This window comes from Pinus tabuliformis, chromosome 9, assembly GCF_031772625.1.
Source record: "Pinus tabuliformis cultivar Carrire ecotype Pingquan chromosome 9, CPIR1, whole genome shotgun sequence".
NCBI lineage: Eukaryota > Viridiplantae > Streptophyta > Pinopsida > Pinales > Pinaceae > Pinus > Pinus tabuliformis.
The window spans coordinates 795,411,018-795,423,871 of NC_142307.1; positions in this window are offsets into that span (position 1 = coordinate 795,411,018).

Below are 12,854 nucleotides of genomic sequence, written 5' to 3' on the forward strand. Positions count from 1 at the left end.
TACAAAGTATATTGCTCCATCAACACTGTTAGTAAATTCTTCAAAAAAATATTTTCTAAAAGTCGTGTGGAAAGTTGCTCCTAAATCAAGCAACCAATCATTTTTCCAAGAAGCAAGTGAAGCATTAAACAAGTCTTAATTTACTCCAATATTACATTGTGCCACAATGTAGTGAGCAAATTCAAGTGCTTTACCTTTCTCTTTGTCATTGGTTTTACCTTTGGGTTGATTTATTTCCTACTCAATTATGTCCCAGGGCAACTTCATGTCGATGCATCATGTGATCCATCTATATTGCAATGTATGCAATGAAGATCAAACTTTTCTCCTTGAGAGTGTCTGCCCCAACCTACCTCTGAAATTTATTCTTCCTCTTCCTCTTTGACCACCTATTCCTCTGGAAGAATCTTCAGCATGATTATTTTCTATATGTGCAAGAAACACAGCTTCTTTATAAGACTGAGGAGCTATCTTCTTCCTAAAATATTTCTCTCAAGAAACTTATTTACAAGGGATTCGAAGGTAATTTCTTTGAGGTTTCCATTTTCTTGCAATGACTCGAGATAATTTGAATAAGTGGGATAAAGTGCCTTGACAAAAGCTATCAGAGGAATGTCTAGTTCAACATTAGTGACTTTGATATCATGCATAATATATTTTACTTCTGATGCAAGAGCAAGAGGATCATCATTTTGTAATTCAAGGCTGAACAATTTAATCATTAATTGGACAACTTCAAGCGCAGAGTGTGAGTCATAGAGTTCCTTCAGTTTTTGTAAGGCTTCAAAAGCATTTGAAAATGGTGAAATATGGTGACTCACCTCTTCATTTATACATGTTGCAATTAAGTCATAGGCCTTATTGCTCTTGTTTCCACAAATTGCAAATTCCTTCTATGAGGTAGGCCTTGCAGGGTCATTATCTCCTTCTCCTACAGAAACTCCTTTCCACAACTCATTGAAAATGAGAGTGTGTTTGATCTTTGGAGACCACTCAGGATATTTCTCCTTCCCGATGAGAACCACTCCCACAATAGATATCAACGAATTCATTTTAGAAATGTACTCTACTACCAATATATAAAAGAAGATCACTTCTTGTGGTAAACAAATACATTCTTGGTGGCAAAAAATGCACTTTTGGTGTAAAAATTACAATCTGATATGTATAAAGCATGGGTATTATTGGGGGAGGGTATATTTGGGAGAGGGAGTATGTGGGGGAGGGGGTTTATGAGAAAGTGTATATGGAGGAGGGTCAATGTATAAGTAATGTTGACCGAACGGTGATATGGGAAGGGAGCTGGTGGTATGGGATCTATGGTAGCATATCACCCAACCATAATTTGATACTAGTGAATAGTGGGAGTTGAACACTGTAATGTTGTTGAACCGGTGGTATCAAATTCCACCACCAAAACTATAATATGGAGTCGGGATTGTTCGAACAGTGGGAGGAGGAATTTTTTTTTTAAACTGTGCGGAGGAAGATACGATGGGAGGAGGTGGTAGCAGTATTAACTCTGCAGAGTAATCGAGAGTGTATGGAGGAGGGGTCGTCTATGTATGGAGGCTGAGCTGTATGGAGGTCAAGGTGGGTATGGCATATGGTATGCAGATTTATGGTGTGACTATTGGCATCCACAGTGAGGCCAAGGTAGGTATATACCACTAAGGGGTGTATACCAGAGTTCAACTAGAGGACTGTATGTCAAGCAACATTCGGTGAAGGGTGTGAGGTGTAAATCAACAAGGATAATAGTCACAATAACACAATAATGCATGCAATAGTCATAAAAGATTTTGTTTACCATTCATGCAAGAGCGTCGTTTGTTAAGATAATCTCATCCCCATCGACACTCACATTGTTGAAGTCTATTATGATCTATGCAATCTCAGAGTATTCAATCAATATATCTTTGACACTCACTGGTTTATGTAGATATGAGAAATTTGAACCTATCTGAAATGAGAATTGAGCAGGAGAAAAAAATGTATGTATTAAGTGGACAAAAGACAGAGTTGGGACAACTCTTAGTGAGAGAAGGAAAATAGCAGGAGTTACACAGGAGCATAAAGCTAAATTTGGGAGATGGCTCTAGTACCATGTGAGGCCAGGAGGTAACTCGTCAAAACGAATTATGTTTATTCATTAATATTACTCATTGTTATATACATGAGGGAGTGACTCTTGGGCTTCACCTCCCGATGACTCTTCATTTTTCATTATTTACTATTTACATTATTTACAAGTGTTCATTGAATCCTGATGATTAGGTGTCAACACTTCATCAGAAAGATAATGATATTACATGGCGTTCCTAAGAAGATTGTGTGAGACAGAGATTCCCAGTTCACTTCCATGCTTTGGAAGGAGTTATTTGCAGGTTTGGGTTTAGAGTTGGACTTCACTACATCTTACCATCCATAGATATATGGACAAAAAAATAGAGTCAACGGGATTATGGACATGTTGAAAATTTATATTATGCATTAGCAGAGAAGGTGTAAGGAATATCTTCCATTGTTGGTGTTTGTGTACAACAATGTGTATCATGATTCATTGAGGATGTCCATTTGAGGCACTTTCTAGGGAGAGTTGTGATACTCCTATCAGTTGGATCGATCTACTGAATAGGGTACTGATTTGACCAGAAATTTTGGTAGAGGTGGAATATGAAATGCAAGTTATGAAGAAAAATATAAAGGCATCAAAGGATAGACAGAAGTGTTATGCATATCAACACAGGAAATTTGATTTTAAGGTTGGGGAGCCTGTGTACTTGCACGTCAAGCCCAAGAAGAGCTCCTTGACAATTGGATAATGTGACAATTTGGCACCTCAATATTGTGGGATTTTTGAGATCCTTGAGAGGATTGGACTAGTGGCATACAGACTTGCAATGCCTCTGATAGTGAAAGTCCATGATTATTTCTAAGTTTCATTGCTTAAAAGATATGTGAAAGATGTTGATCATGTGATTGATTGGTTTTTATTGTAGGTGGATCAAGAAGATGAATTCTAGCCAGACCCTCATTGCATTTTGTAATAGAAACCACTCATGCTCTGGAACTGAGCATCCGAGAAAGTTAAAGTGCAGTGAAAGCACTTTGGGCCCAAGAAAGCTACATGGGATATAGTTGATCAAATGAGGGCTACATATCCTTCATTATTTTTCGGTTGAGGAAAAGGCGTTTTGTATATGTACTTATTTATATATGGTTGTTATTGTAAATACCGCAATGAGATATGTTATAAAGCTCCAATAAGTGGTATGATTTTGATGTTGTTATGTTTGTCATGTTGGTTTTTCTTTTTAGTAGGTTGTTTATTGTAAATACTGCATCGAGCTAAGTTATAGAGATCCATGGAAAATACGTTTTGTTTTCAGTGGCCTTGCTAGTCATAGGTGTCATAGAACACAAAGGATGGTGTTCCCCTAAGGGGGAGCGGTTTGTAACAACCTTGGGTTAAAAGTTCATGTAATAAAGTTAATAAAGGAAAAATAATGCCAAGTTCATGAGACATGTATTCAAGCTGAATGTTGGCAAAAACATCCTAGTGGGTGTTCATTTGGTTTATTACAACTAAATAAATTAGCAAACACATTGGAAAATGATTTGAAAAGGAAAAGAGGCATTATTTGGTATTTAATCTATGAAAATACAAGAAAATGGGAGAAAATGAAGGTGTAAGGTCACCAAATTTACATGAGGAGGAAATTGAAGGAAAATTAGAGGAAATTGAAGAAAATGGAGGCCACAATGATGAAAGGGCTTCATTTCACAACCTTTTTGAAGTTTTAGCTTGGAGTTCTATCTCTATTCTCTCTCTCTCATACTCTTGCACACTTATAACATTCTTGGAGCACTCTAGCATTGGAGAAAGGAAGGCAAAGAAAAGGAAGGAAAGAAAAGGAAAGCAAGGATCAAGCAAGGAAAAGTTGGATCAAGTGGCTAAAGTGGAATTTCTTTGCAGGTATTGAGTTGAATATATGATTTCATTTCTATTTCAGGTATGCATGGTACATGCATGTGTGTATTTGGTTCTCTTGCTATCATTGGCATGGGTTTTTCTAGGTGTGACAGTGGTTTCAACCTTGCCTTTCCATTTCTGGATAGCCATGGTGTGATGGGGTTCTTTCATTTGGCTGAGCTTTGGATTGCTAGATGGTTTTGGAACTTGGTGAAGTGGTCTCAAGAAGGTTCCCAAGGGCCTAAGAATCCCTAGACCGGTTTTGGAAAAATTTCTATAAAGCTTGAGGGTAGAGACATGAAAATTCCTCAATGTATTGGTAAATAAATCCATAGGCATCCAAACTTGTTTGGGCGTAGGAATCTCTTGATTAGTGTTGGTAGGATTTTGGTAAAGTCTAGTAGCGTATGTTCATGTTTTGGGCCTAGTGATCCCTTCATCGTTTTTGGCAGGATTGTGGTAAAGCCTGGTTGCATAGGTGCTTATTTTGTGTCTAAGAGTCCCATGACTTCTAGATTCCCTTGGTTTTTTTTATCTTGTTTTGTTCTTGGAATATGGCACGAGGGTGATTAGCTGAAAGAAATATTTGGTTCAACTCAATCTATGGTTGGGTGCTATGTGGAAGTCCCTGACTTGGTTGGATTTTGTGTATGTCAATAAGAGATATTTTCCTCTTGTATTTAATGAGTATTTATACTTATTATTATGTGGATTTGATGGTTTTTCTATCATTGTTATTATTCTAGTTATAAGCATGGTTTCATGACAGATTCTCATTATGGTTGTTATCATGTTTTGATTAATAAATGAATGTTTATTGAGTGCATGACCTGATAGATGTTATTTCAGATATTACGAGAGGGCATTATACCTTCTTGATGATTCTTAGATAAGTATCATACCCCTATGTTCAAATGTGCATTCATGACCTGTAGATTACATTGTTCACAATGTGTTCGGTGAAATGCCTGTCATAGTTAGGGCTAGTTACGCTAATTCTTTGAGAAAATTTGGTATGAATGTCTTTCTCTTGGTGTCATTTATCATTCTAGAAAGTCTCACTGAGTTTTGGGCAGTGTTCTGACTCCTAACCTTGAATTTAGGCTCAGAATCAAGGATTGCATGCTCTAAACAAAACCTTTTGGGTTGTAGTTGCTAGGATGTAGACTTGTGGGAGCATTTGGAGGCTTCCAACCACATCTATGACTTGTTTTGGGAGTGGTTGAGAGCCTAGAGCAAAGAAAAGAGGTCTAGCTTAGGGTTTGGTAGCCTAGGTTGGTAGTTCAACCCCTAAGTGACTTGTACCTCTTGTATGAGGTTTCAAGTGGCCAATTTTGGTCATTAGTCAACCCCACTTCCTTAAGTTGATTTCCTCAATAGATTAGTGAAAGTAGGTAAATGTGGGAGGGGGGTTACACAGAATTAATGAATGTTATGATTCTTTGTATCTAGGAAACACATTTAAATTTTCAATTGTCCAATACTAGATTTCCTAAATTCAATCTCAACGTATCAAATTACCTTCATGATGTACTTACTTGCATACAATAAAACATAGAAATCATATCAACAAAAAAATTGCAATAACAAAATCGAACTTGTTTTGTCAGAAGTATATTTCTAATATCAGATATGCATAATAAATGTATATGTTGTGCCACTCATACCTATTTATGAAATTATTGAAGAAATTGCAATAGCAAAGGAACAATTCACACTTCGCGATTACATTTTTATACTTATTTGAAACTAATTCAAATAGCAAAAGAAGTAAGCAACTATTAGAATATATGTGATGCAAACAGTTACAAGAAATAATGAGGAATTTGATTTCTGGGAATAATACAACTATTGATCACATTTGGACAAAATGTCCCTCTTCAACAATGTCATGTTCATATTTCACATTTGTAATGTAGTCACGACCATGACGCATTTCATGCTTTGTTATACTTTGAGTGATTGTAAGACTAGAAAAGCTATACATTTTTTGTTTTGAAGCAATAAAGCTCATAAGCAATTATAAAGGCAATACGCCACACTTTTGTAAAATTTAGTTATTTTTGTATAAGCTATAACAATAGATTTGTTTATTCATTGTCATGTGAAGTCTCAAATAAATTTTATGAGGAAATAACAATTTCATATTTGTTAATTTTATTATTATAACTTAAGATAATTATTAATTGCACAATTGCAGAACATAGGAGAAAATGCACAAACGTTGTGTGGAACTTGCAATTGTGTGGAAGTGATGTTGTCATTTTTGCATCTTCCTTTCCATGTACATAGTTTCTACTTTGGATATGTTCTCTGCATATTCCAATTTTTTGTGACACTTTTCCCATACTTTCATGGACTTTTAAAAAAAGTACATTAATTTATGAACCCACATTTATTTAGGTTAGCAGATAGGAGAGTCAAGTAATTTGCAATAATTAGTCACACTGTATGCGTCTTTAAGCTTTTTAAAATTTATGTGTCAGGTAATCCGTAATTAGAATACAATAATGACTAGGTAGTATGCATCAACAATGTGACCTTGTAATTCCGTAATAGGCTTTGGCATGCTTTTTTGCAATGAGAATTATTGTCGACTATATCTGAGCCAAGCGCCATTATTGTAAAAAATTTATAGTCACACAAAAATAAGATGTGCAATAAATGGATGAGATGGTTTTGTATCTCCAAGGTATGTTTGCACTCATTTCCATAAATTCTAGCTTTGGTATATTTAATTACTATTTGTTGACAAATGTTGCATGTAACAAATTTCATAGGTGCAATTGTTGGAGATTATTTTTAGTTTTCAAAAGTAAGATCTAGCACTGAATATATACAGAATCAAAAAACAAAATTGTGCATCTCAATAGTGTTAACAACATTATTTATTCAAAAGTCTCCTTAAAAGACCACTATCCTTTGCCCAAAATGGACCACATATTGCAGAGAGTAGTGGGATCATCTAGAATCTCTTTACTAGATGGATTTTCAGGTTTTAACCAGATACTTGTTCACCCAGATGACCAAGACAAAACAGCTTTTACCACACCCTGGGGAACATTTAAATATGTAAAGATGCCATTCGGACTTAAAAACGCTGGTGCCACTTTTCAACGAGCAATGGATATTGCTTTTACCAAAGAAATACATGACTTCCTGGTTGTGTACCTTGATGATTTAACCCCATTTTCCAAATCTGATGAAGAACATCTCAAGCACCTCAGGCAAATTTTCATGACATGCAGAAAATATGGTATTTCCTTGAATCCTAAGAAGTCCCTATTTGGAATTGAAGAAGGAAAATTACTTGGCCACATCATATCAAAAGATGGGATCAGAATCGACCCTGAGAGAATACAAGCCATCCTCCAAATTCCATACCCCAGAAACATAAAAGAGCTACAAGCATTCCTTGGGAAAATCAACTTCTTGAGGAGATTCATCCCAAATCTGGCTGAATTAATAAGACTGTTAAGCAACATGTTAAAGAAAGATGCCAAGGTAAGATGGTCCCTGGAAGCTAAGCAAGCATTTGAGAGTATCAAATCTGCCTTAACTCAAACCCCTGTCCTAACTAGTCCACAGTTCGATAAAGATTTTATCATATTTTCGTTTGCATCCGAGCATATGATAGCTGCTGTCCTGCTGCAGAAGGATGAACAGGGAGCTGAAATGCCAATTGCTTTTTCAGCCAAGCCTTAAGAGACGCCCCATTAAAGTACCCGATAATGGAAAAATAGGCCTACGCATTGGTCAAGGCCATCAAGGATTTTAGAGTGTACATACTGTATTCACACGTGATCGCTTACGTCCCACATGCTGCCGTAAAAGACATACTGACTCAAGACGGATTAGAAGGCAAAACAGGAAAGTGGATCGCAAGTATCCTCGAATACGACATTGAAATAAAACCAACCAAGCTGATAAAGGGACAAGGTTTAGCTAAACTAATGTCTGAAACAAATTTTCAAGCCTTAGATATTAACCAGCTGGACAATGAACCGGAGCTGGCGACTCCACAGATCAGTGAAATATTTTTGCAATGCCCCTGGTACACTGATATTTGCTATGTATTGTTAAACCTGTGTGCTCCCCCAGGATTGTCCAGGACAAAGAAAAGGTTTTTGAAAATGAAGGCTTTGAGATTTTGTGTGATTGATGGTGCATTATTTTGGAGAAATCATGAAGGCATATTGTTAAATTGTTTAACCATGCATGAAACTAACAATGTCATGAAAGAATTCCATGCAGGTGATTGTGGAGGACATCTCTACTAGAAGTCCACAGCAGACAAAATCTTGAGGGCTGGTTTCTACTGGCCCGCTCTTTTTGCAGATGTTAAAAAGTTTTCCATGTCGTGCCACAAATGCCAAATTTTTGAAGGCAAGAGAAAATTGTTGCCCATGCCCCTTAAACCCATCTCCACCGAAAAACCTTTCCAACAATGGGGTCTTGACTTCATTGGAGAAATCCATCCCTCTTCCTCAGGCCAGCACAAATGGATCCTAACAGCCACCGATTATTTCACCAAGTGGGTTGAAGCCATTCCCTGTAGACAAGCCAATGATACCATCATTATCCAATTCCTCGAATGCAACATCCTTTCCAAATTTGGCTGCCCTGAGAAAATCATCACTGACAATGCCGCTGCCTTTAAGTCCAAAAAGATGATCAGTTTCTGCCATAAGTTTCATATCACCCTGGGCCACTCTATGGCATATTACCCTCAAGGAAATGGATTGGCTAAATCATCTAACAAGAGCCTCATCAACATCATAAAGAAAATGCTAGAAGAAAACAAGAAAAACTGGCACAAAAAGCTGGTGAATGCCCTATGGGCAGACAGACTTTCAAACAAAAGATCAATTGGAATGAGCCCTTATGAGCTGGTATATGGCATGGAGGCTAGATTCCCTTCATCCCTGGGCATTCCCACCATCAAGCTGTTACAAGAGATTCAGGCTGAACCAAATGACATTCAAAGAAGAATTAATCAGACAATTCATCTTCAGCAAACCAGAGAACAAGTCTATGACAGAGCACAAATCTTACAAGAAAAGCTCAAAAAGATGTTTGATAAGAGGGCTAAAGCTGAAAATTTCGGTATTAGTGACAAAGTTTTGAAGTGGGACTCAAGAAGAGAAGACAAGGGCAAGCATGCAAAGTTTGATTTCCTATGGAAAGGCCCATTTATTATTTCTGCTGTTCAGGGAAACAACACCCATTTTCTCAGATCGATGGAGGACAACACTGTTGAAGAAGGTCCTATGAACGGCAGGATGTTGAAACATTATCATGATCCTTGCTGTTAAAACAATGCAAGTTCTGTAAATATCTTTGTACAGTTATATTGTGTATATATGAGCACTATTTTTAATTCCTTTTGATAAGTAGGCCGATTATTGAAAGAACAGCAGTAAATTCATGGAGGCACAGCCAGTGCTGATTGTCCAGTTTTTCTCTGTATCAATCTCAGCAAGGCAGCAAGAGTAACAATGTCACAACAACAATTCGGGCCAAAGAGAAGCTGTTTTGCACTTGCAATTTTCAGGTAAGAAAAGGTTATCAGAAGAAGAAAAATTTCAGCAGATTGTGTCACACCAAAGCTGAAGGAAGAAAATCAATTTTCAATCCATGTTTTCAAAGATTTATTCTTAGGCAACATTGTACATAATAATCCAGCACGCAGAAGAAAGTAGGCGTTGCTGAGCAGTTCACAAAGATTCACTTGAGGAGGAGGTTGTCTTGTCACAGAGTTTCATATTTCTAACAGCCAGAGCAAAGAAGTTTTTCAATTACGATGACAACAGAGATCAAGGCAGTCTGACCTGCCGTTCTTGACTTTTCACAAGGAAAAGCCATCCCCAAGTGGAGCCACTGTTAGCCTCTTGTTGCAACAGGTTTCATATTTCATGATTGACATTTTTACATGCCAAATATATCATCTTTCTTGCAGCAAGGTTCCATATTTCCAGAGAAGAAAACCAGAGAAGAAGTAATAAAGTGTGCCAATTCAAATGTCACTGCTGTGATTCCATTTTTGAGGAGTTGTCCCAGTTTTGAAGAGTTCTTCATTTTGGGAGGTCCAGACAGTCTAATCCTGGCCTCCCTAGGTTTCAATTTTCTGTTTTAGAATATAGAGAATGACATCTGTCCAAACAGTTTAATCTTGGCAGATTTATAGATGGGTAGAGAAACAAAGGGACCCAACTGTTTAATCTGGGCCTTGGCAGAAATAAGTGCATGGATCTAGATAGGAAAATTCAAAAGAAAAAATTGTGAATCTGGGTCTGCAAGTCTAAGTGCACCCAAAACAAAAAGAAGAAAAAATGTTAGGACAAGTAGGCTGGGTAGGTAGCTGTTCGGTGGCATAGTGATGACTAGTGATCAATTTTGTACCTCACAATGTTTTTTCTTTCTAGATCACAGTTATCAGGCAGTTTTGTATTCATAAGGAGGTACTCAAGCTGGAGATTCACTAACCTCCCCTTTCTTCTCATCACCCCAAAGTCACTTACTAACATCCCCCAAGAGGTCAAGATCTGCTTGAGCCTCTCAGTTTCATCATTTCCATGACATGTGCCTTGGTGAACATCTCCTTCACTCAAGGATCACTCACTCAGTGTTTGTGAGTCTTCTTTTCCCCAAAATGGCCTAAGGTCTCATACCTTAGCGCCCTATTTTCATCTCCATATTAACTTCTAACTTTATTATATAGCTCCCTAACAATTTTCCCATTCCCCTACTAAAAATCATGTATATAAACTCCTCTATGTAAATGCCCCTCCCTGGCAATATAGCCATATTCTTTATAAGTCCGGGAAATCTCAGTCTATCTGGGACTGTTTTTAGCCCATCCGAGTCATTAAGGAGCTAGTTTGACATCTGGTCAGCTAGTAACCTCTTCCTTAGCCCAAAAACCCATGTTTTCACCTTCCTACCAACCTTTTCCTTGTAAATGTTCACCCCACCGCTATAAAGAAACCCACATTCCGCCCCTAAACCAAAGTTTTGTGCATAAATGTTAGACCGCGCATTTTTGAAACCCCATAACCCACTTTCCCAAAGTCTAAACCCCACGCGCATTATTAAAAAAGGCATATACCGCGCATATACCCCACACTTAACCCGTCGTCCCTTCGCGTCCGCCGCCAGCCGTTCGATCCACAGCCCCGCAGATCGATGGTGGGCGGGCCGCCCCATCCCCGAACCGCCCGAACTTTAGCGTCCGGGAGATGGGCGGTATTACCGCCGTACTCCCGCCACGCGTCAGGCGCTGGGCTGTGGCGGAGCCCCTCCCTCCGAAACCGCCATCCCTGAAAAGCGGTGCGCCACATACCGCTTACTACCTCCTGCCGGGTGACGTCACCCCCTGCACAGTCATGCCCACGTCACTCCCCTGCGCGGTGACCAGATGAGTCACCTACCTGCGTGGCCTCCTGCCACGTCACTACCATGTGTCCCCTCCACCGTACCTGCCATGTCATCGTCCGTACGTGATGACATCATGCTGACGTCATCCCGCTACGTCGCCCTGCTGACGTCACCTGCCATACAATGCTGACATCATCAGCACTTTTTTGGGTGCAGAGGCGCAAAAGTCGCACTTCGGAGCCCTGGAATCGAATTCTGAGGCAGTTTTTGATGAGCGATTTCACAAATCACTCATCGCAGGATTTTTTAGGCCGAAATGGAGAATCTTCAGGGAATCTTCTCACCATGCGGCCCCAGGAAGCCCGAAAAGGCGCAAAAATGATCTGTTTTCTTCACAGAGCACACCAAAAGGAGCAAAAGATCATTTCAAAAGATACAGAGGCCGAACAACGGCCATTTATTAGTGATTAGACCCGCAAGACGCCAGATCAGCAGTCCAGATTTTGTCAAAGAGTATTAGAAAAGGAAAGAAAACGCCAAAGAGTATCAACCGAAGATATTTTAGTGGCTCGAAGCAGCTAAGAATTAATGAGCCCCCGGAAAGTCAAATCAAGCAGCTAAAGCCCATTCCTGCACTCAAATCACAGCTTAAACTTTAAATGTAGGCAGACATCGAGGAGCAGGAACCCATGCATATTTACTTCAGAGGCCACTACAGCAAGCCACCAAGGACCACATCATTTACTTATTTCTGATACAGCGACCCTCAGTGCCGCCCAAGAGATTTTTTGCATTTAATTCTAGATAGAGTTAGGTCAATAAATTATTCTTATGACCTGATTAGGTCAAGATGTAATGAAAGCAGTAGATAGAAAGTTTTGCCACATATATACCACCCTCTGTATAGTTTTAAGGGTTGGTCAATTGAGATTTTTCACTAGAGACTCGCTGTGTATACCTGGATTTTTCTGTAATCAAAGATTGCTTAAAGCTTGGAGAGCAAACTGTCTGTTGTTGATGAACGTTCTAAAGAGTTGAAGATGGAATTCCTGTGCTGCGGCCTGAAGCAATAAGTGCCTCTTATCTCTATTTATGTGTTTGCCATTATCTAAATAGCAGAAAAAAGGAATAGCCTAGAATTAGTTTAAACGCTCTCTATGCTCAATTTCTGTTGTTTCTTGATGTTTTCCTCTAAAAGAATTGGTTATGAACATTGAATTCCTCCCGGCTCATGTTTACCCCAATTCACCTGTGTTGGCAAATTATCTAGGGATTCTTAACTGCCCCTAGATAGTGCCCTGTTATTTTCCCTGCTAATCTGTTGGAGAGATTCTTAACTGCCTCTCTTTCTTTAGCATTCGGTTCATCCCTTAAATCTGAAGATTGCTTCAAACCACAGTTATCTTGCTCCATCTTCCCTCACTGTCATTAAGGAAACACACCAGCAGTTCCCCTCCTCGACTCCATGCCCAATGGCTTGAAAAATTTAGACTATACTCTA